Source organism: Zea mays, chromosome 8, assembly GCF_902167145.1.
Source record: "Zea mays cultivar B73 chromosome 8, Zm-B73-REFERENCE-NAM-5.0, whole genome shotgun sequence".
In the NCBI taxonomy this organism is placed as follows: domain Eukaryota; kingdom Viridiplantae; phylum Streptophyta; class Magnoliopsida; order Poales; family Poaceae; genus Zea; species Zea mays.
In genome coordinates, this window is record NC_050103.1 from 15,317,693 (window position 1) to 15,340,191 (window position 22,499).

The following is a 22,499-nucleotide window of genomic DNA, read 5'->3' on the forward strand; positions in this document are numbered from 1 at the left end:
CATTTCGACTCAGCCTCAACCCGCCTAGCGACCTTGCTTTGGCGGGCGCTTTCGTTGAGGCGAGTGCAACCCCTCTGGGGTTTCGCACGCGGTCGCCTTGGGACCGGCTGACGGACGTCTCAACCTACGGGCCCTTTGGGTCCGAGGAAGATGACGATCCCAGCATCTGTTGGGATTTCTCTGGATTTGGCAACCCCAGTGCCATGCGGGACTTTATGACCGCATGTGACTACTGCCTCTCCGACTGTTCCGACGGTAGCCGCAGCCTCGACGACGGGGACTGCGGCCCAAGCCGCGAATGTTTCCACGTCGAGCTAGGGGATCCCTCCGAAGGCAACCATCTCGGCATGCCGGAGGACGGTGATCTCCCTAGGCCGGTGCCTCGCGCAGACATCCCGCGGGAGCTAGCTGTGGTCCCCGTTCCGGCGGGGGGTCACGACCCACAGCTCGAGCAAGTCCGCGGGGCGCAGGCCAGGCTCGACGAGGGAGCAGGAGCGCTTGAGCCGATCCGCCGGGACGTCGGGCAGGTATGGGTGGGCCAACCCCCGGCCGGAGAAGTACGTCACCTGCCCCAGGGTTTCCAGCACCGCGTCGCCAACGACGTCAGGGTCAGGCCGCCACCCGCATCCAGTGGGGTCGGTCAGAACCTGGCAGCCGCAGCGATGCTCCTCCGCGCGATGCCGGAGCCATCAACCACCGAGGGTCGGCGAATCCAGGGAGAGCTTAAGAATCTCCTGGAAGGCGCTGCGGTCCGACGGGCCGAGAGCTCTGCCTCCCGAAGGCAGGGATACCCCTCGGAACCTCATGCCGCGACTTCCCGATTCATGCGGGAAGCCTCGGTCTACACCGGGCGCACGCGCAACACCGCGCCTGCGGCCCCGGGCCACCTCGGCAACGAGCACCATCGTCGCGACCATCGGGCCCACCTCGACGAAAGGGTGCACCGAGGCTACCACCCCAGGCGTGGGGGACGCTACGACAGCGGGGAGGATCGGAGTCCCTCGCCCGAACCACCCGGTCCGCAGGCCTTCAGTCGGGCCATCCGACGGGCGCCGTTCCCGACCCGGTTCCGACCCCAACTACTATCACAAAGTACTCGGGGGAAATGAGACCGGAACTGTGGCTCGCAGACTACCGCCTGGCCTGCCAACTGGGTGGAACGGACGACGACAACCTCATCATCCGCAACCTCCCCCTGTTCCTCTCCGACACCGCTCGCGCCTGGTTGGAGCACCTGCCTCCGGGGCAGATCTCCAGCTGGGATGACTTGGTCCAAGCCTTCGCCGGCAATTTCCAGGGCACGTACGTGCGCCCCGGGAATTCCTGGGACCTCCGAAGCTGCCGGCAACAGCCGGGAGAGTCTCTCCGGGACTACATCCCGCGATTCTCGAAGCAGCGCACCGAGCTGCCCAACATCACCGACTCGGATGTCATCGGCGCGTTCCTTGCCGGCACCACCTGCCGCGACCTGGTGAGTAAGTTGGGTCGCAAGACCCCCACCAGGGCGAGCGAGCTGATGGACATTGCCACCAAGTTCGCCTCTGGCCAGGAGGCGGTCGAGGCTATCTTACGAAAGGATAAGCAGCCCCAGGGCCGCCCATCGGAAGATGCTCACGAGGCGTCAACTCCGCGCGGCGCCAAGAAGAAAGGCAGGAAGAAGTCGCAAGCGAAACGCGCCGCCGCCGACGCGGACCTTGTCGCCGCCGCCGAGTACAAGAACCCTCGGAAGCCCCCCGGAGGTGCTAACCTCTTCGACAAGATGCTCAAGGAGCCGTGCCCCTATCATCAGGGGCCCGTCAAGCACACCCTCGAGGAGTGCGTCATGCTTCGGCGCCACTTCCACAGGGTCGGGCCACCCGCAGAGGGTGGCAGGGCCCGCGACGACGACAAGAAGGAAGATCACCAAGCAGCAGAGTTCCCTGAGGTCCGCGACTGCTTCATGATCTACGGTGGGCATGTGGCGAATGCCTCGGCTCGGCATCGCAAGCAAGAGCGCCGAGAGGTCTGCTCGGTGAAGGTGGCGGCGCCAGTCTACCTAGACTGGTCCGACAAGCCCATCACCTTCGACCAAGCTGACCACCCCGACCACGTGCCGAGCCCGGGGAAATACCCGCTCGTCGTCGACCCCATCGTCGGCGACGTCAGGCTCACCAAAGTCCTGATGGACGGGGGCAGCTGCCTCAACATCATCTACGCCGAGACCCTCAGGCTCCTGCGCGTCGATCTGTCCTCCGTCCGAGCAGGCGCTGCGCCCTTCCACGAGATCATTCCCGGGAAGCGCGTCCAGCCCCTCGGACGACTCGACCTTCCCGTCTGCTTCAGAACGCCCTCCAACTTCCGAAGGGAGACTTTGACGTTCGAGGTGGTCGGGTTCCGAGGAACCTACCACGCGGTACTGGGGAGGCCATGCTACGTGAAGTTCATGGCCGTCCCCAACTACACCTACCTGAAGCTCAAGATGCCGGGCCCCAACGGGGTCATCACCGTCGGCCCCACGTACAAACACGCGTTCGAATGCGACGTGGAGTGCGTGGAGTACGCCGAGGCCCTCGCCGAGTCCGAGGCCCTCATCGCCGACCTGGAGAGCCTCTCCAAAGAGGTGCCAGACGTGAAACGTCATGCCGGCAACTTCGAGCCAGCGGAGACGGTTAAGGCCGTCCCTCTCGACCCCAGTGGCGACACCTCCAAGCAGATCCGGATCGGTTCCGGGCTCGACCCCAAATAGGAAGCAATGCTCGTCGACTTTCTCCGCGCAAACGCCGACGTCTTTGCGTGGAGTCCCTCGGACATGCCCGGCATACCGAGGGATGTCGCCGAGCACTCGCTGGATATTCGGGCCGGAGCCCGACCCGTCAGGCAGCCTCTGCGCCGATTCGACGAGGAGAAGCGCAGAGTGATAGGCAAGGAGATCCACAAGCTAATGGCAGCAGGGTTCATCAAAGAGGTATTCCATCCCGAATGGCTTGCCAACCCTGTGCTTGTGAGAAAGAAAGGGGGGAAATGGCGGATGTGTGTAGACTACACTGGTCTCAACAAAGCATGTCCGAAGGTTCCCTACCCTCTGCCTCGCATCGATCAAATCGTGGATTCCACTGCTGGGTGCGAAACCCTGTCCTTCCTCGATGCCTACTCAGGGTATCACCAAATCCGGATGAAAGAGTCCGACCAGCTCACGACTTCTTTCATCACGCCCTTCGGCATGTACTGCTATGTCACCATGCCGTTCGGTTTGAGGAATGCGGGCGCGACGTACCAGCGGTGCATGAACCATGTGTTCGGCGAACACATCGGTCGCACAGTCGAGGCCTACGTCGATGACATCGTAGTCAAGACAAGGAAGGCTTCCGACCTCCTCTCCGACCTTGAAGTGACATTCCGATGTCTCAAAGCGAAAGGCGTCAAGCTCAATCCCGAGAAGTGTGTCTTCGGGGTGCCCCGGGGCATGCTCTTGGGGTTCATCGTCTCCGAGCGAGGCATCGAAGCCAACCCGGGGAAGATCCCAGCTATCACCAGCATGGGGCCCATCAAGGACTTAAAAGGCGTACAGAGGGTCATGGGATGTCTCGCGGCCCTGAGCCGCTTCATCTCACGCCTCGGCGAAAGAGGTCTGCCTCTGTACCGCCTCTTGAGGAAGGCCGAGTGTTTCGCTTGGACCCCAGAGGCCGAGGAAGCTCTCGGGAACCTGAAGGCGCTCCTCACAAAGGCGCCTATCTTGGTGCCCCCAGCTGATGGAGAAGCCCTCTTGGTCTACGTCGCCGCGACCACTCAGGTGGTTAGCGCCGCGATTGTGGTTGAGAGGCAAGAAGAGGGGCATGCATTGCCCGTTCAGAGGCCAGTTTACTTCGTCAGCGAGGTACTGTCCGAGACCAAGATCCGCTACCCACAAGTTCAGAAGCTGCTATATGCAGTGATCCTGACGAGGCGAAAGTTGCGACATTACTTTGAGTCTCATTCGGTAACTGTGGTGTCATCCTTCCCCCTGGGGGAGATCATCCAGTGCCGAGAGGCCTCGGGCAGGATCGCAAAGTGGGCGGTGGAAATCATGGGCGAGACAATCTCGTTCGCCCCTCGGAAGGCCATCAAGTGCCAGGTATTGGCGGACTTCGTAGCCGAATGGGTCGACACCCAGTTGCCGACGGCTCCGATCCAACCGGAGCTCTGGACCATGTTTTTCGACGGGTCGCTGATGAAGACGGGAGCCGACGCGGGCCTGCTCTTCATCTCGCCCCTCGGGAAACACCTACGCTACGTGCTACGCCTCCATTTCCCGGCGTCCAACAATGTGGCTGAGTACGAGGCTCTGGTCAACGGGTTGCGGATCGCCATCGAGCTAGGGGTCAGACGCCTCGACGCCCGCGGTGACTCGCAGCTCGTCATCGACCAAGTCATGAAGAACTCCCACTGCCGCGACCCGAAGATGGAGGCCTACTGCGATGAGGTTCGGCGCCTGGAGGACAAGTTCTACGGGCTCGAGCTTAACCACATCGCTCGGCGCTACAACGAGACTGCGGACGAGCTGGCAAAAATAGCCTCGGGGCGAACGACGGTTCCCCCGGACGTCTTCTCCCAGGATCTGCATCAACCCTCTGTCAAGATCGACGACACGCCCGAGCCCGAGGCACCCTCGGTCCAGCCCGAGGTACCCTCGGCTCAGCCCGAGGCACCCTCAGTTCGGCCCGAGGCGCCCTCGGTTCAGCCCGAGGTACCCTCGGCCCCCGAGGGCGAGACACTGCACGTCGAGGAGGAGCAGAGCGGGGCCACGCCTGATCGAAATTGGCAGACCCCGTACCTGCAATATCTCCGCCAAGGAGAGCTACCCCTCGACCAAGCCGAGGCTCGGCGGGTAGCGCGACGCGCCAAGTCGTTCGTCTTGCTGGGCGATGAGAAGGAGCTCTACCACCGCAGCCCCTCGGGCATCCTCCAGCGATGCGTCTCCATCGCCGAAGGTCAGGAACTCCTGCAAGAGATACACTCGGGGGCTTGCGGCCATCATGCAGCGCCTCGAGCCCTTGTCGGGAATGCTTTCCGGCAAGGCTTCTACTGGCCAACGGCGGTGGCTGACGCCACTAGAATTGTCCGCACCTGCGAAGGGTGCCAATTCTATGCAAAGCAGACCCACCTGCCCGCTCAGGCTCTGCAGACGATACCCATCACCTGGCCCTTTGCTGTGTGGGGTCTGGACCTCGTCGGTCCCTTGCAGAAGGCGCCCGGGGGCTACACGCACCTGCTGGTCGCCATCGACAAATTCTCCAAGTGGATCGAGGTCCGACCTCTGAACAGCATCAGGTCCGAGCAGGCGGTGGCGTTCTTCACCAACATCATCCATCGCTTCGGGGTCCCAAACTCCATCATTACCGACAACAGCACCCAGTTCACCGGCAGAAAATTCTTGGATTTTTGCGAGGATCACCACATCCGGGTGGACTGGGCCGCCGTGGCTCATCCCATGTCGAATGGGCAAGTAGAGCGTGCCAACGGCATGATTCTACAAGGGCTCAAGCCTCGGATTTACAACAACCTCAACAAGTTCGGCAAGCGATGGATGAAGGAACTCCCCTCGGTGGTCTGGAGCCTGAGGACAACACCGAGCCGAGCCACGGGTTTCACGCCGTTCTTCCTGGTCTATGGGGCCGAGGCCGTCTTGCCCACTGACCTGGAATACGGCTCCCCGAGGACGAGGGCCTACAGCGATCAAAGCAACCAAGTTAGCCGAGAAGACTCGCTGGACCAGCTGGAAGAGGCTCGGGACAAGGCCTTACTACACTCGGCACGGTACCAGCAGTCCCTGCGACGCTACCACGCCCGAGGGGTCCGGCCCCGAGACCTCCAGGTGGGCGACCTGGTGCTTCGGCTGCGGCAAGACGCCCGAGGGAGGCACAAGCTCACGCCCCCCTGGGAGGGGCCATTCGTCATCGCCAAAGTTCTGAAGCCCGGAACGTACAAGCTGGCCAACAGTCAAGGCGAGGTCAACGGCAACGCTTGGAACATCCAACAGCTACGTCACTTCTACCCTTAAGATGTTTTCAAGTTGTTCATATACCTCGCACCCACGCAAAGTTTAGTCATCAAGGAAGGGTCGGCCTCCCCTCGGCAAAGCCCGACCCTCCCTCGGGGGCTAAAAGGGGGGGGGGACCCCCTCTGCGTCGAAATTTTCCTCGAAAAAAGATCTCTTTTAGCAGAATATCTTTCGTGCTTTTTGACTACTTCGAAAAGCGGATCCTGAAAACGACGGAGTACACGTAAGCAGCCAAGGCTGACCGAGCCGAGGGACTCCTACGCCTCCGAGATACGGATACCTCACTCATCACCTTCTGCGATAAGTAACTCGCGTTCGGATAAAGTGATTCCGCGGACCGAACAAGTCTTTACGTTCGGAAGCTCTTCTGCCGAAGCGATCCTTCGAGCCTTCTCGACTGAGTCGGTGACAGGGCCTCATGGACGGGTGAAAGTACGCGTAAGCGGCAAGGCCGACCGAGCCGAGGGACTCCCACGCCTCCGGGATACGGATACCTCACTCGTCACCTTCCACGAGAAGCAACTCTCGCTCGCACAAACATCCCTGTTACCGACAAAAAAGTCCAGATACTCGAAATAAGAGGAAAAGAGACACAGCTTTACAACGCAGCGAGGGTGTGTGTTCTGGCCTCAGCGGCCGCAGAAGGCACACGCTACAAGACAATCTGATCCTGCAGGCTCAGGTCTTCACGCTGGAAGGGGGCTGTAGCACCCTCGGCATCGACGACACCTTCAGCGAGGTCCGACCCAGCCTCGGACGGTGACGCGGTCCAGGGACTTCTCCGGGAATCCGGCCCGAGCAGGCGGCTCGGCCGGTTACTCCTGGGGCCTCGGCCAACCATCTTCCAAGGGCGCCAGCCCGATCCGAGGCCTCGGCTGATCAACTCCGGCATCGGCCCCGCTGACGGACGACACGGTTAGGCTTCGGCCAACCAAGTTTTCATTTTCGAGCCAACTCCGCCTCTGTTCGTGCTGATATCGCTACCCCTGGCCTCGGCTCGTCGAAGAGCGGCCAAGGGGTCTCTTTAACTAAGCTAGAGGAGCCTCAGACAACAAGGCCGATCGAGCCGAGGGATTCCTACGCCTCCGGGATACGGATACCTCACTCGTCATCTTGACACGGGGCGACTCATGCTTGGTGAAGCGGTTCAGATAACCAACAGGCGAGTCTTAGTGCTCGAAAATGAGGAAAAAACATGGCTCCGTGCCAAAATTACATACATGTTCAGGCCTCGACAGCCACAATAAACAAAGAACCCTGGCATTCAAAGTGCCATTACAAACGGAACTCCGGTTCCCCCTCCGCAGGTACGAACAACCCCACTCCATGGGGGAAGGCCTGCGGAGCAACGGAAGACCGACGAACGGCGCGCCGTCACCTGCTCCAGCAGCGGCGACGACGACGACTTCTGCTCCGGGGGGCCGAACAGCGGCAGCACTGACCTCAGGGCGGATGCTGCTGCCAGGAGGCCCCCGCCCATGCCAAAACTCGTAAGACAAGGACGGGCAGAAGGCCGTAGAGTTGGAGGTCGGTCCGTGGCCTGCCTTGGCTATCACGCTGGCGGAAGAACCTCTTCCAGCTGCCGCGGCAGACGCCAGCGCCGCGAGCGGCTCCGAAGCCACTCGCGTCCGAAAGCCGGGCACGTTGCAGCTGCCAGCGCCACGGACGACAACCGCCCCTCCCCCCCATCACTGAGTGAAGGAGCGGGCCACCGCCCACGCAGGGGCCGACCCCAACTCGGCACACTCCCCTCCCCTGCCTTGGTGATGAAAATCCTTGAGGCAGAGGGAGGGGGAGAGGCCGCAGCCCGGCTCGCTTTCCCCCACCATCAAGCTGGAGGTCACCATCTTGGGTGACCGCCGGTGGAGGGGTGCAGCCGGGCTGCATGACGAAAATCCTTGAAGCCGAACGATGGCTGAAAGGTACCAACTCCCGCGGAGTTGCGTTCCTCCAACGATGAGGTGAAACGACGGCGGGTTCCCCCCATCCGGGGGCTTGGAAGGTGAAAAGACGCGATGCATAAGGAAGGGAGAAGACATGGTCGCCTTCCGAAAGGGGTCGCCCTCCTTTTAAAGGCAACTCTCCCTACGTGCGCCCCCAAACGTCACGGGCTGAGTCTTCTCCAACACGCTCCAAGGCCCTCCCCTGCGGCGCGGGGGCTGGGTCCCGCATGTCATGCAAACCGGCTCAGAGCAGAAGAAGCCAAACCGCCGCGCGTGGTGCACACAACCGCCCAGCGGTTACAAGAGACCCCCCACTTCTGCCTAGACCAACGGGCGGAAGGGGCGGGCAGCCATGCAGGCGGCATGCAACCGCGCCAGGTGGACGCGCTTCCCCGACTCCCAACACGCCAGCATGGAGGCCCAGGCCCACGCGTCACGCAACCAGCGCGCCGGATGCTGCATGCAAGCAACTGCACCGCCACTTGCGCCACCACCGCGCCTCTTCGGTTGCGGAACCAATACCGCGACTCGAGGCGGCCCAGTGCACGACCCAGCAGCGCCAGCCTGGCGCGACGGTCAATGCAGCCAAAAGTGGGCCGGCAGTAATGACGGTGGCAGGCGGGCGGGAGCAGCGGTCACGTCGTCGGCCAGGCTCACGTCCCATCCGGGGGCAGCAAGAGGACCCCCTCTCACGGCGTGAAGACAGGGCGCCCGTGATCCATTCCTCGAACGGCTCGCGCACGCGCAACGGCCGCCCTGCCAACCACTCGCCCCGTCGCATTAACTCCGCGGCGGGACAGGCGGCGCTTCTGGCAGGAGAAGCGGGCGACGCTTCGCCTTCGCCGTAATAACCACGCCAAAAAAGGTACGCCACGTCGTTCGATTTCGTATCCTTTTCCTTTTTTCCTCTTTCTCTATCTCCTGCAACAGGGACCGGGAAAGGGGGATACCCCGAAAAGGATCCTTCCCTGTGAAGGAACCGGGCTCCGAGCCCCCCCTACTGATCAGAGGTTCGAAGGCTGGCCCCCCGAGGGGTTCAACAGCCGCCTCAGATCGCGTGGGCCCTACACCCACTACTGGTTAGAGGTTCGAAGGCTGGCCCCCCGAGGGGTTCAACAGCCGCCTCAGATCACGTGGGCCCTACACCCACTACTGGTCAGAGGTTCGAAGGCCGGCCCCCCGAAGGGCTCCACGGCCGCCTCAGGCTACTCGGGCTCCGCGCCCATTACTGATCAGGGGTTCGAAGGCTGGCCCCCAAAGGGTTCATAGTCGCCTCAGACGCCGAGCGAGGGATGACTAGGGGTACGTTCGATACATAACCAAGGCTCGGGCTGCGCTCCCGAGGTACCCTAGGACATTTCCGAGACCAGCGGGAGCGATCTTGTAACGGAATCCCATCGGAGGGAGGCATCGAGCCCTCGGACCCCGTCGCCAGGGGACCGGGTCCGGCAGATCACCCGCAGGTACTTTTGGGCGTGCCTCTGGGCCCCTAGCCGACCCCCAACGAACGGGGCACGGACGTCCACTCGGATTACCCGCTTGCAGCTCACCGGAGACACCATGTTCGGTGCCCATCGAGGGTAACATGGCGCTCTCCCCCCTCCTCCTTGCGGAAAGGCGACGTAGGGGCGTATGTAAAAAAGCCGAGTCTGTCCCTGATCGCCCTCTCGCCCTGTGCGGAGGCTCGGGGGCTGCTCTCGCAAAACTGGCTCCGGCCGAACCGTTGACAGCGTCAACATACCAGCCCGAGAGCTTGGGCCCGGACCGTGCACCCGGGCTACGACCAGTTCGCATGAGGGAACAACCAGACCAGCCGAAGCATTACGCAAGGCATTAAGACCTCGGAGGAATGAAACCACTCCTCCGAGGCCTCGGGGGCTACACCCGGCGGGTGCGCTCGCGCGCACCCACCGGAACAGAATGCAACTGAGAAAGGCTGGTCCCCTTGCAAAAAAGTGCGACGAAAGCCTCCAAGCGAGTGCTAACACTCCCTTCGAGGCTCGGGGGCTACTGTCGGGGACCATAATTAGGGGTACCCTCAAGACGCCTAATTCTCAGCTGGTAACCCCCATCAGCATAAAGCTGGAGAGGCCTGATGGGTGCGATTAAGTCAGGGATCAGTCCATACGAGCGACTCGATCACGCCTCGCCCGAGCCTAGCCTCGGACAAGGGCAGCCGACCCCGAGGGATTTCCGTCTCGCCCGAGGCCCCCCTCCAACGGCGGACACGTCTCCGGCTCGCCCGAGGCCTTGCCTTCGCTAAGAAGCAACACTGACTAAATCGCCGCGCCGACCGACCGAGTCGCAGGAGCATTTAACGCAAAGGTGGCCTGACACCTTTATCCTGACGCGCGCCTCCCGGCAGAGCCGAAGTGACCGCCGTCACTTCGCCGCTCCACTGACCGGTCTGACAGAAGGACAGCGCCGCCTGCGCCACTCCGACTGCAGTGCCACTTGACAGAGTGAGACTGACAGGCAGTCAGGCCCTGCCAAAGGCACCATAGGAAACTCCGCTCCGCCCGACCCAGGGCTCGGACTCGGGCTAAGCCCCGGAAGACGGCGAACTCCGCTCCGCCCGACCCAGGGCTCGGACTCGGGCTAGGCCCCGGAAGACGGCGAACTCCGCTCCGCCCGACCCAGGGCTCGGACTCGGGCTCAACCCCAGAAGACGACGAACTCCGCTTCGCCCGACCCCAGGGCTCGGACTCCGCCCTGGCCTCTGCCGAACGACCTCCGCCTCGCCCGACCCAGGGGCTCGGGCTCGGCCTCGGCCATAGAAGACAGACTCGACCTCGGCTTCGGAGGAGCCTCCACGTCGCCCGACCTAGGGCGCAGGCCAGCCACGTCAACAGGAAGCGCCATCATCACCCTACCCCGAGCCGACTCGGGCCACAGAGAACAAGACCGGTGTCCCATCTGGCTAGCTCCGCCAGATAGGCAATGATGGCGCCCCGCAAGCCCTGTGACGACGGCGACTCTCAGCTCTCTTACGGAAGCAGGAGGACGTCAGCAAGGACTCAACCGCTTCGACAGCTGTCCCTCCGCCAGGCTCCGTTGCTCCTCCGACAGCCACGACATCACACCAGCTGGGTGCCAAGATCTCTCCGGCTGCCACATTGGCATGTACTTAGGGCGCTAGCTCTCCCCCGCTAGACACGTAGCACTCTGCTACACCCCCATTCTACACCTGGATCCTCTCCTTACGCCTATAAAAGGAAGGACCAGGGCCCTCTTAGAGAGGGTTGGCCGCGCGGGGACGAGGACGAGACAGGCGCTCTCTTGGGGCCGCTCGCTTCCCTCACCCGCGTGGACGCTTGTAACCCCCTACTGCAAGCGCACCCGACCTGGGCGCGGGACAAACACGAAGGCCGCAGGATTTCCACCTCTCTCACGCCCATCTCCGGCCACCTCACTTCCCCCCTTCGCGCTCGCCCACGCGCTCGACCCATCTGGGCTGGGGCACGCGGCACATTCACTCGTCGGCTTAGGGACCCCCCGGTCTCGAAACGCTGACAGAAAGGAAATAATGATTTGTAGGATGAAGGACCTTTTGATATTTAACATTTTGTGTTGCCTTGTTCTTGATTCATAGTATTTGAGAACAAGTCCCCAACAGTCACCTTCACCAGGGTTTGCCCCTCAAACTTGCTTGGTCTGCCTTTCGGTGACATAGTGCATGCTGAGGGTAACACGTGTGTCGTAGGCCCTACCTAGACGTCGTCATATCAGGGTGCACGATATCTGGAGTTCCTTGGTCATGTCGTCGTCGCCTCAATCATGGGGGCGGCGCAGACGGCCTCCGTCCGCCAGCTGACTCCCCTTGAAAAAGAGGTGGCTTGCATGGAGGCGTCATGGTATTGGTACCGTTGGGTGTCCACGTGCTCGATCAGCCCCTGGAGCTCAAGGTATGTGGTCTTCGCCTAAGGGTCCTCTAGCTCCATAATTGCCCACAACATATTACCATCGTGACAATGATGTTTTGGCCGGCATACGGAAAGTATAGTGGCCCACCGCTTCGTCCTACATCAACATCGTTGTAGGAGGGGTGACGTTGGGCGCATGTGCCCTTAATACAGATATTGGCGAATTTCTCCCTATAAATTCGGTCTTCCCTTATTTGTGGGCCTCTACATCGAGTCATCTCTCACCACACCACCACTAAGTCTGAAGACACCTTGCCATTGCCATCGCAAGCAACAATGGTGCCCTATCTTCTCAGTGATTATATCTGAAACCAAAACTTTGTTATTCATTATTCTTGACTATTCAACTAGTAGAATACACATCCATGTTTTCCTTTTTCTTGTGGTCCATAATGTCTACATCGTTTAGGGTTTAGGGTCATGGCTCGAAGTAGTTTGGTTTAGTGTTATTTTAACAAGGACATCCATTGTTATTAAATTCAACAATAAACCCTAATTTTTCTATTTAATATGTTTTTCATAGGAATCATGCTAAGATGGATCACTGTGAAATAAATAAAAAGTTGAATTACGAACTAGGCCTTAGCTAGGCAGGAAATAAGAAAATACATCCAACTACAAACTAGCCCTTGAGCTATAAGTGATGTATTATGAGCGATGCATTGGTAAACTAGCCCTTAGAATTATGAGCTAGTTGAATATATTTTTTATTTTATGTGCTAAGGGCTAGTTTGTGGCTAAGGGCTAGTTCATGAACGATGTGACCAAGTGAATCCACCAATAATTTGTCTATTTATCACTTTGCGTCCTTGTCACTTTTGTTCAATAGCTATGGGTGATGTTTCACTTAGATGTAATTTTCCATTGCCTGTCTTAAAGCCTAGTTTATATACAATGTATGTTGACACAACACCTGTGGGGGACAGATATCCCCCGAGTCCACTGGAAGGCTAAAAGACCTCGCGAAAGGCCTGCGGGCCCAATAATTCGCAAGGCCATCCCTTCGTGGGCCTGGGGAGGCACGTCCGGTAAAGTGGATTGACACAGGCCCAGATGGACCAATGAGTTTGAACGGCAACCGCAACAAGGATCTGACCTTCCCGCGCAGGGGCCCCATACATCGGAACAGAGCGGAGATAGGTCGGCAGAATTATAGGAAGATAGGTTTAGTCGGTTCACTATTACTTAGGCTCACATTGTTATCATATCCACATGTAATGCCCCACGGTCGAGTATGTAAGGCCTAGGGGGCATCCCCTCAAAAATATATCTCACTACTTAGCCATCCACCTAGTTCTCTAAACATCCTCGATACTAGAGAACCTCCTTGTAACCCACCACACAAAGTATTCACGCCAGGACGTAGAGTATTACGCATCTCAAAGCGGCCCGAACCTGTATCAAATTGTCCATTGTCTCTTGTGCATCTAGCGCGAACCATCAAGCTACAGTCGGTAACACCGTCCTACTCCAAAAAGCACCTCGAGGGGCAACCCTGGGTGCGCGGTCGGGCCCAAAACACCGACAGCTGGCGCGCCAAGTAGGGGGTGTCACTGATCCAAGCTAGCTCAATGGCCATCACTTTCTAGCGCAAGATCGTCCTCTGCCCCGGGTCCACATTCTGCTTCGGAACCATCTCATCTGTGGTAGATGAAGAAGGAACTCTACATCGCATCGCGGATCCACCAGAGAGAGAGCCTTCCTCAACAAACTCCGGAAAAGCTAGAGTGAAGCAGGAAAAAGCGCAACCTCCGGCGCCCCGAACAAAGACTCCCTCCTACAAGCCAGGGGCAGAGGGTCCATCAACCCGGAGAACTCCGCTGTCCACCTCTTCCACAGAGACGTGGACACAGATCACTAGGAGAAAGGAGGCGAACAAGGTCAAGGATCATCAAACTGCTCTTCTGGTACCTCCGCCCTCAAAGGAGAACAAAAAGAAGCTCGTCACTACAACGATTTCGTTCTACCCCGACGTCCTCTTCATCGGGGGAAGAGTATAATCGAATCCAGTCTCCAACAATGAACCAACCGCGCCAGGAGAAGAACCTCTTCAGCGGGAATCTCGCCGACGAAGGAATAGACGCTGAAATATTCGGCGACATCACGAAGCCAGAGAGCGGACCCGGTGCAGCCCGTGTCACGAGACGAGGTCTCAGAGATGGGAGAGACTCCAAAAGAACGGGTCTTCAGGGAAAGGAGGAATTCCCGAAGACGTGATCGTCGCCAAGCTCAAGAGTAGGCTGAGCAGGAAGCGAGACAACGCCGAGAGAATCCACTCTTCGGACGAAACCTGAACCCTGACTTCACCCAAGCCATGAACACACCGAGTGAGGTCGGTGGAGTATTGGCCCGGATAGCCGATGGCCTCCCCCGGACTCCGGACGCCGAGGGCTATCGGTGGCTATTCACTCGGGCAGCACCTTCTACCTCTCGCTCATCCACCGAGTGATCTACGACACGCCATCAATAGTCGGCGAGACGCACGGAGCTCCATCAACGCCTCGCGCGAACGATTACACGAGAACGAGATCCGGCGCTGAGAAGAATATGACCGGTACCACGGCATCCCTGCGTGGAGTCAGGCCACCAGAACCGAGTCGGCAACGGCTTCGACTGGTGGCACGACCCGGAGACGGTCGAGGCACCACGACAACAACTCCCCTCCTCGGGACAGACATCATCATCGACGACAGGAGGACATGTGTGGAGTATCGGCGCTCACTCCACGCCTCAGGGCCATTCAATGGCCCCCTAACTTCAAAGTCTCCAACGTTGACAAGTACGAGCCTAAGCAGGATCCGGGAGGCTGGTTGGCCGTCTACACCACTACCGCCCGAGCTGCTGGGGCAACCGAAGATGTGATGACCGCATACTTGCCTATCGTCCTCGGGCAGGATGCACTGCAATGCCTGCGACACCTACCCCGACACTGCATTGACGACTGGAGCGACTTCAGTTGACGCTTCACCGCCAACTTTCAATCTCTCTCCGACAAACCGGCGCAGCCATGGGACCTCAAATCCATCAAGTGCCAAGGGGATGAAACTCTCCGGTCATACCTCAAGAGATTTCAGACCATGAGAAATCGTATCCCTGAGGTCGCGGAAGCGGCAGTGATCGAGGACTTCTACTGGGGATCTAATGATTCAGCATTCGTCCGAGCCATACTGCAGAAGGGCCGACTACCTCCGAGCAGCTATTCTGAGAAGCCGACCTCTACATCACCACCGACGAACGAGCTCAGGACCTCATCGGAGGAGCAAAGCCTGCACCGACGGCACCGCGACACAACACGAACCAACAACCCGACAAACGTTGGGAGAAGAGGCCTCGTGAAGAAGTCCACACCGCCGGACCACCCGCCTCTCGCGCCCGAGGAGGACCTCGCGGAGGCGAACGTATGTTGGACGACATCCTCGACGCCCAGTGCCCGTACCACAAGGACATGCACCACACCCTCCAGAACTGCAGAGACTTCAAGCACTCCGTGGGGAACGACCGACCCTTCCAACCTCTGCCACCTCCCCCACCACGAGGAGGACCTAGAGAACCTCGACAACCCCAACAGCAGGAGGGGGGAGGAGGCGGAGCATTCCCGCGCGTCGACGGAGAAGTCAACGTCATCTTCGGCGGACATGGGTCGCAAGAAAGCAAGAGGCAACAAAAGCTCAACGACCGTCAGATACTGGTGGCGACCACTGGTCCTCCCGCCCTGTATCGATGGTCCGAACACCCGATCACCTTCACTCGGGCAGATCAGTGGCTCAACTTCGACCACCCAGGCAAGTACCCGCTCCTCGTCGATCCAGTGATCCGAGAAAGCAGGGTAAAAAAGGTATTAGTGGATGGGGGAAGCAGCATCAACATCACCTTCCTCCGGACGCTTCAAGGCTTGGAGGTTCCCCTCAAAGAGCTCCATGAGTCGGACACTCCTTTCTTCAGCATCGTGCCGACTGAGGGAGAATATCCACTGGGACACATCTACATGCCGGTCACCTTCAGAACTCCGGAAAACTACAGAACCGAGTTCCTGAGGTTCGAAGTGGCGAACTTCGATTGCGGATACAACGCCATCATCGGCAGGCCTAGATTGGCGAAGTTCATGGCCATATTCCACATTATACGTACATGATATTGAAGATGCCAGGACCACAAGGAATCATAACTATGCACGCTGACTTCCAAGACACCGCAGAGTGTTTCCGAGTGGCCATTCAGGCGGCCCTCACCACCAAACCATTGGCGACTTCTTCTGCGCAGGCGAACTCAAAGCCTGAGGAAGACCTCACGGTACCCGCGAATGAAGCTCAATCCGTGACCTCTATACGGCCGACTAAAGAAACCAAGAGAATCAACCTCGGGTTCGCCGATGAACGCAAGACTACCATCATCAGTTCCAGCCTGGATGACAAATAGGAAGGCGCACTCGTCCAATTTCTACAAGATAACCGAGACGTATTCGCATGGCAACCTTCGGATATGCCGGGAGTCCTGAGAGAACTGGCCGAGCACAAACTAAAGGTCTACCCCCAGGCGAGACCGATCCGACAGAAATTACGTCGTTTCACGCCCGATAAGAGAGAAGCCATCCGTGCAGAGCTGGCTCGCTTGGTCGCGACATGATTCATTAGAGAAGTGTTACATCCCGAGTGGTTAGCAAATCCTGTTCTTGTACTCAAAAAGAATAAAGTGGATTGGCGCATGTGTGTCGACTATACGGATCTCAACAAACATTGTTCGAAGGATCCCTTCAGACTTCCTAGAATAGACCAGGTGGTAGACTCAACCGCCGGGTGTTCTATGTTGTCTTTCTTAGATTGCTATTTCGGATATCATCAGATCAGCTTAGCAAAAGAAGACGAGGAAAAAACAGCATTCATCACCCCGTTCGAAGCCTTCTGCTATACCTCCATGCCATTTGGCCTCAAAAACGCTGGAGCGACTTACCAGATGGCTATTCAGACATGCTTAGCCGACCACTGGGGCAGGCATGTGGAAGCTTATGTGGATGACATGGTGATCAAGACAGAAAACTCAGAAAATTTCATTGAAGATTTACAGCTGGTTTTCAACAGTCTGTGGCGGTATCGATGGAAGCTTAATCCTGAAAAGTGTGTCTTTGGAGTACCAGCGGGAAAATTGCTTGGGTTTATTGTCAGTCACCGGGGAATTGATGCTAATCCAGAAAAGATTGAGGCTATCATGAGAATGGAGGCACCACGATCACAGAAGAAAGTACAAAGACTTACTGGATGCATGGCAGCCCTAAGGAGGTTCATATCAAGGCTGGGAGAAAAAGGCCTACCATTCTACAAGTTGCTCAAGAAGGTGGACAAGTTTCAGTGGACTTCAAAGGCTTAGGAAGCTCTAGACGCACTGAAGAAATTCCTGACAACACCACCAGTGCTAAAGCCGCCGCGCCGAGCCACACCGAGTCAACCGGCCGGAGATCTGCTATTATATATCTCTTGCACGACTCACGTGGTAAGCACCGCGTTGGTAGTCGAGCGAGCATAAGAAGGACATGCATACCCAATACAACACCCCGTCTATTTCATCAGTGAAGTCCTGGGTCCCTCAAAGAAGAAATATCCTCAAGTTCAAAAACTATTGTACACAGTACTTCTAACTGCACGCAAGCTCCGTCACTACTTTGACGATCACAAAGTCATAGTAGTCACTGGATTTCCAATAGGGGATATTCTCCACAATAAAGAGGCCATCAGAAGAATAGCCAAGTGGGCCTACGAGTTGGGAGCTCACAACATTGAGTTTCGACCTCGTACTGCAATCAAGACTCAAGCACTAGTTGACTTCATATCAGAATGGACCGAGCAACAAGTGCCAGATAACCCGGAGACTGCAGAAGTATGGCGGATGTATTTCGATGGCTCGTTGAAGCTGAAGGGGGCAGGCGCAGGGATCCTCTTCATTGCACCTGGAGGTGAAAAACTCAAATATGCTCTTCAGTTATTATTATCAGCGTCCAATAATGCAGCAGAATATGAAGCTTTAATTCATGGACTGAACATTGCCATATCACTGGGCATCAAGAGACTGATGGTATATGGAGATTCACTGGTGGTCATAAGTCAGATAAACAAAGAGTGGGGTTGCTCGAATGACTCCATGGGGAAATACTGCACCGTCGTCCGAAAGCTAGAAGACAAGTTTGAAGGGCTAGAATTTCATCATGTGGAGAGAGATCGCAACACGGCAGCTGATGCATTGTCAAAGCTAGGATCCAGTCGGACTCAGGTCCCGCCTGGAGTTTTCGTCCAAGAAGTACTGTGCCCGAGCATTTCATTAGATCGGGTAGAAGAGTGCAATATTCTGAGCCAACCAGAGTCAGATCCTGATGACTGGAGGGAACCAATCATCAGATACATAAAGAATGAGGAGGAGCCAAATGATAAAAATGCAGCAGAGCGCCTCGCAAGACAGTCAACTCACTACACTCCCATTGGGGAAACACTATACAGAAGGGGCGCGACAGGAGTCCTCATGAAATGCATTCTTTTGGCTACTGGGAAGCAACTGCTAGATGAGGTCCACGCTGGGCAATGCGGGATACACGCAGCATCCAGGACTCTGGTTGGGAAGGTCTTTAGGTCCGGTTTCTACTGGCCAACGACAAAGAGTGATGCAGCCGAGTTAGTCTAGAGGTGCGAAGCTTGTCAATACTTATCAAAGCAGCAGCATTTACCAGCACAACAACTGCAAACCATACCTGTAACATGTCCGTTCGCGTGCTGGGGACTGGATATGGTTGGACCCTTCAAGATGGCTCAAGGAGGATACACTCATGTACTGGTTGCTATCGACAAATACACTCATGTACTGGATATGATTGGACCCTTCAAGAAGGCAGTGGAATTCATACAGAACGTAATATTCAGGTTCGGAATACCGAACAACATCATAACTGACCTAGGATCTAATTTCACTAGTTCGAAGTTCTTTGATTTCTGCGAACAAAAAAGCATCCAGATCAAATATGCATCAGTGGCACACCCAAGAGCCAACGGGCAGGTAGAAAGAGCCAACATAATGATATTGGAAGCACTCAGAAAGAAAGTCTTCGACAAGAATGAAAAGTTCACAGGAAAGTGGATCAGAGAGTTGTCGTATATGGTCTGGAGCCTAAGAACTCAACCCAGCCGAGCTTTGCATGGAAACACTCTCTTCTTCATGGTTTATGGTTCGAAGGCAGTGCTACTTGCTGATCTCAAGTTTGGGGCACCAAGATTGATCTTCGAAAACATAGCTGAAGCTGAAGGTACTAGACTGGAGGATATTGATATACTAGAAGAAGAGCGGTTGAATACAGTAATTCAGTCAGCAAGATACCAACAGACTCTGAGACGCTATCATGATAAGGCCATACGACATCGATCCTTCGTAGTGGGAGATCTTGTCCTCCGCCGAATTCTAACAGGGGAGAGACGGCACAAATTGTCGCCACTATAGGAAGGGCCATACATAGTAGCGGAAGTCACTCGGCCTGGATCATATCGTATTACTCAAATGGATGGCACGGAAATAGGGAACTCATGGAATATAGAGCATCTCAGGAAGTTTTACCCCTAGCTAGATTTCAAAAGCTATTGGGACGACATTGTATTCTGAAATTGAGAGATACACCATCAATAAAATGACTTCATTCTCAAAGGCACTCGAATTGTTTATTATCAATCTGCCTACTTACTCGACTCAGGGTGACCACTATACCCTACAAACGGAGTAATTGGCTTAAGTCGGCAATGACTTAAGGAGGTGTGACATGCTCACGCTTACTTAACCTAGGGTGACCACTATGTCCTATTAACGAAACAATCGGCTTAAGTCGGCAATGACTTAAGGCGGTGTGACATGCTCATGCTTACTTACCTTAGGGTGACCACTATGCCCTAGTAACGGAGCAATCAGCTTAAGTCGACAATGACTTAAGGCGGTGTGACATGCTCAAGCTTACTTACCTCAGGGTGACCACTATGCCCTATTAACGGAGCAATCGGCTTAAGTCGGCACTGACTTAAGGCGGTGTGACATGCTCACGCTTACTTAACTCAGGGTGACCACTAGACCCTACCAACGGAGCAGTCAGTTTAAGTCGGTAGTAACTTAAATCGGCATGACATGCTCGCGACTACTCGATTCAGCATAAGCACACTTGTGAATTGTTTGTCTTAGGGCGATCTCTATGCCCCGTGAAACAGGAAGAAGTTTCAAAACCATCACACTGCACGTACTTCTGCAATCATAACGACCGTTGAGTTCAAACAACAGAAAAATAATAATAGCGTTTAGTACCGAGAACATTTTCTAATAGAATATTCAAGCACATTGACCACATACGCAATGCATTCAGTGTTTCTACTTAGTAATGTTTTTCTTAGGAGCGACTGATGAAGAAGGGCGACTCGAAGAGTCAGGAGCAGCGTTGACATCAGCAATTATGTCGTCAGGAACAATCACACCCGGTCTTCTCATCAAGATCCGCCCCGCGTGAATGGCTTTGTCCATAGCCTTGTCGCGCTGAGCCTTCAAAGTGGTGGAGGTGTCTTCAGCAGCCTTGATAGCCAGCCGAGCAGTTTCTAACTCCTGGACGGCTGATCTTTTGGAAGCGCGCATATCCTTGATGACAGAATCTTTGCTTGACACCAATTGCCTAACACGAATGAGTTCATCCTGGGACTCTTGCAGCTTGTAACGATGATTATCCAAGTCTGCCATGGTAAAGCGATGGCTCCTCTCCAAGATAGTCAAAGAATTGTTGGCGTCGCGATACAACCTATCAAGGTTATCGCGAGAAGCTGCAAGGGCACGTTTTTCTTCCTGCAGACAAGAATCAGCTCTCAAATACCCAGTGGGCAGTAAGAACACATCAGAGAAAGTCAAAGCAAACTTACCTCGTTAGCCACCCTTTTAGAGTCAAGCTGAGCATTGAGAGAGGAATTCAATAAGTTGGCGTCGTCTAAAGAAGCATAAACTCGAGCCAGGTCCATCTGACCTTGAGAGTACTTCTCCTCGAGCTCATAGTACCGCCGGACCATATCTAGCAAGAAATGGTTGAAGAAGGACACTCAGTAAAAAGCAGACTAATCAAGTGGCCAAAGAGGAAACAGAGGCTCTAACCAGCATTTGTCATCTCTAACTCAGATACCCACCGCTGAAGTAGCACTGGATTCCAATGCATCAGAGACAGAGCTCTTTCTGGGACAGAAGCACCCTGTGATCTCAGCTGATCAGCCATCTCGTCAACCAAAGCCTGGTATTGAAAATAAGTGAGTGCAAAGACAATATTTCGCCCGAAGTTTAGCCAGATCAGGAAAAACCAAGTTACCTGAAGATTGGAGAAGAATGAAGGAAGCCCCAAATCATGAGAAACCAGTTGGTGACTCGATGAGGGAATATCAGCCGAGGCAATCTGAAGAGCATCATTGGAGATCAACTCAACATCACCAGCAGGAATCAAAACTCTAGTGTTGGGTGTGCCGGTCTCTATGGCGACTTCCTGATTTGAAGCACCTGCTGCTGCCATGCAATCAGAATGTGGAGGAGAAGACCCGACGTGGACATTCATGGAGGTATGAGAAGGAGAGCTCGCTCGGACACCCTCAGGGGCTTGGTCGCAGCCTGCATTGCCCATTGGAGCCGGATCACCACCGGCAGCACCCTCGGGGGCTGGGTTGCAGCTCGCACTACCCACCCGAGCCGGATCATTGTCGGCAACACCCTCGGGGGCTGGGTAATCGCTGGTGCCATCCTTGGGGACCGGGTTCTCTATAACAGCCACCTCTAAGGCTGAAACATTCTCAGTTACCTCCATGGGAATGGAGCAACCTAGACCAGCTTCTTGACTCTGAAGACCGCACTCCAAGGTCGATGAGGCTCGAGACGCTGCTCAGGATAACTCTAACCCCACATCCGGGATGTCAGTGCAAACGTCCATCATACCACCATCTGCTGGCTCGGACAGCAGATCTTCAAGAACCATATCCTCGAGAGCCTGATCAAAATTTGCTATGGACAACTCTTGCAGACCAACGAGTGTAGACAAGGCCGGAGAAGGAATATCACTACTCCCCCTACTGACCAGGTAGCGCCGACTGTTTTTCCGAATTAAGGGGATTTCCTCCTCCTCTCCCTCATCCTCGTCAACAATACGAACAACACACCCATTGGGGTCAGTGCTGGCCGGATTACACCCATTGGGATTAGCATCATCAAGGTCACACCCATTGGGATCAGCATCATCAAGGTCACACCCATTGGGTCAGCGTCAGCAGGGTCACACCCATTGGGATCAGCTCCAGTAACAAGTTCCACTGGCACTTCCTCAGCAGCAGGAGCAGAAGGGCCGACATCCTGATTCAAACATGACACTCGCCGAAGCCTCCTCTTTTTCTTCTTCTTCCCCTCGGCAGGAGCAGTTAGATGACTGGCCGGGCGAAGGCGCTTCGGGTGAGCACCATCAAATTTTTGAGCAGTCAAGGTCTTTTCAGTCTCGGGGACAGTTGCAATAGCTATGGTTTCAGCAGGGACGGAATCAGATGAATCCTCAGCCAACATGTCTAGCATAGCACTTATCTTTGCATCACTCGGGTTTATAGG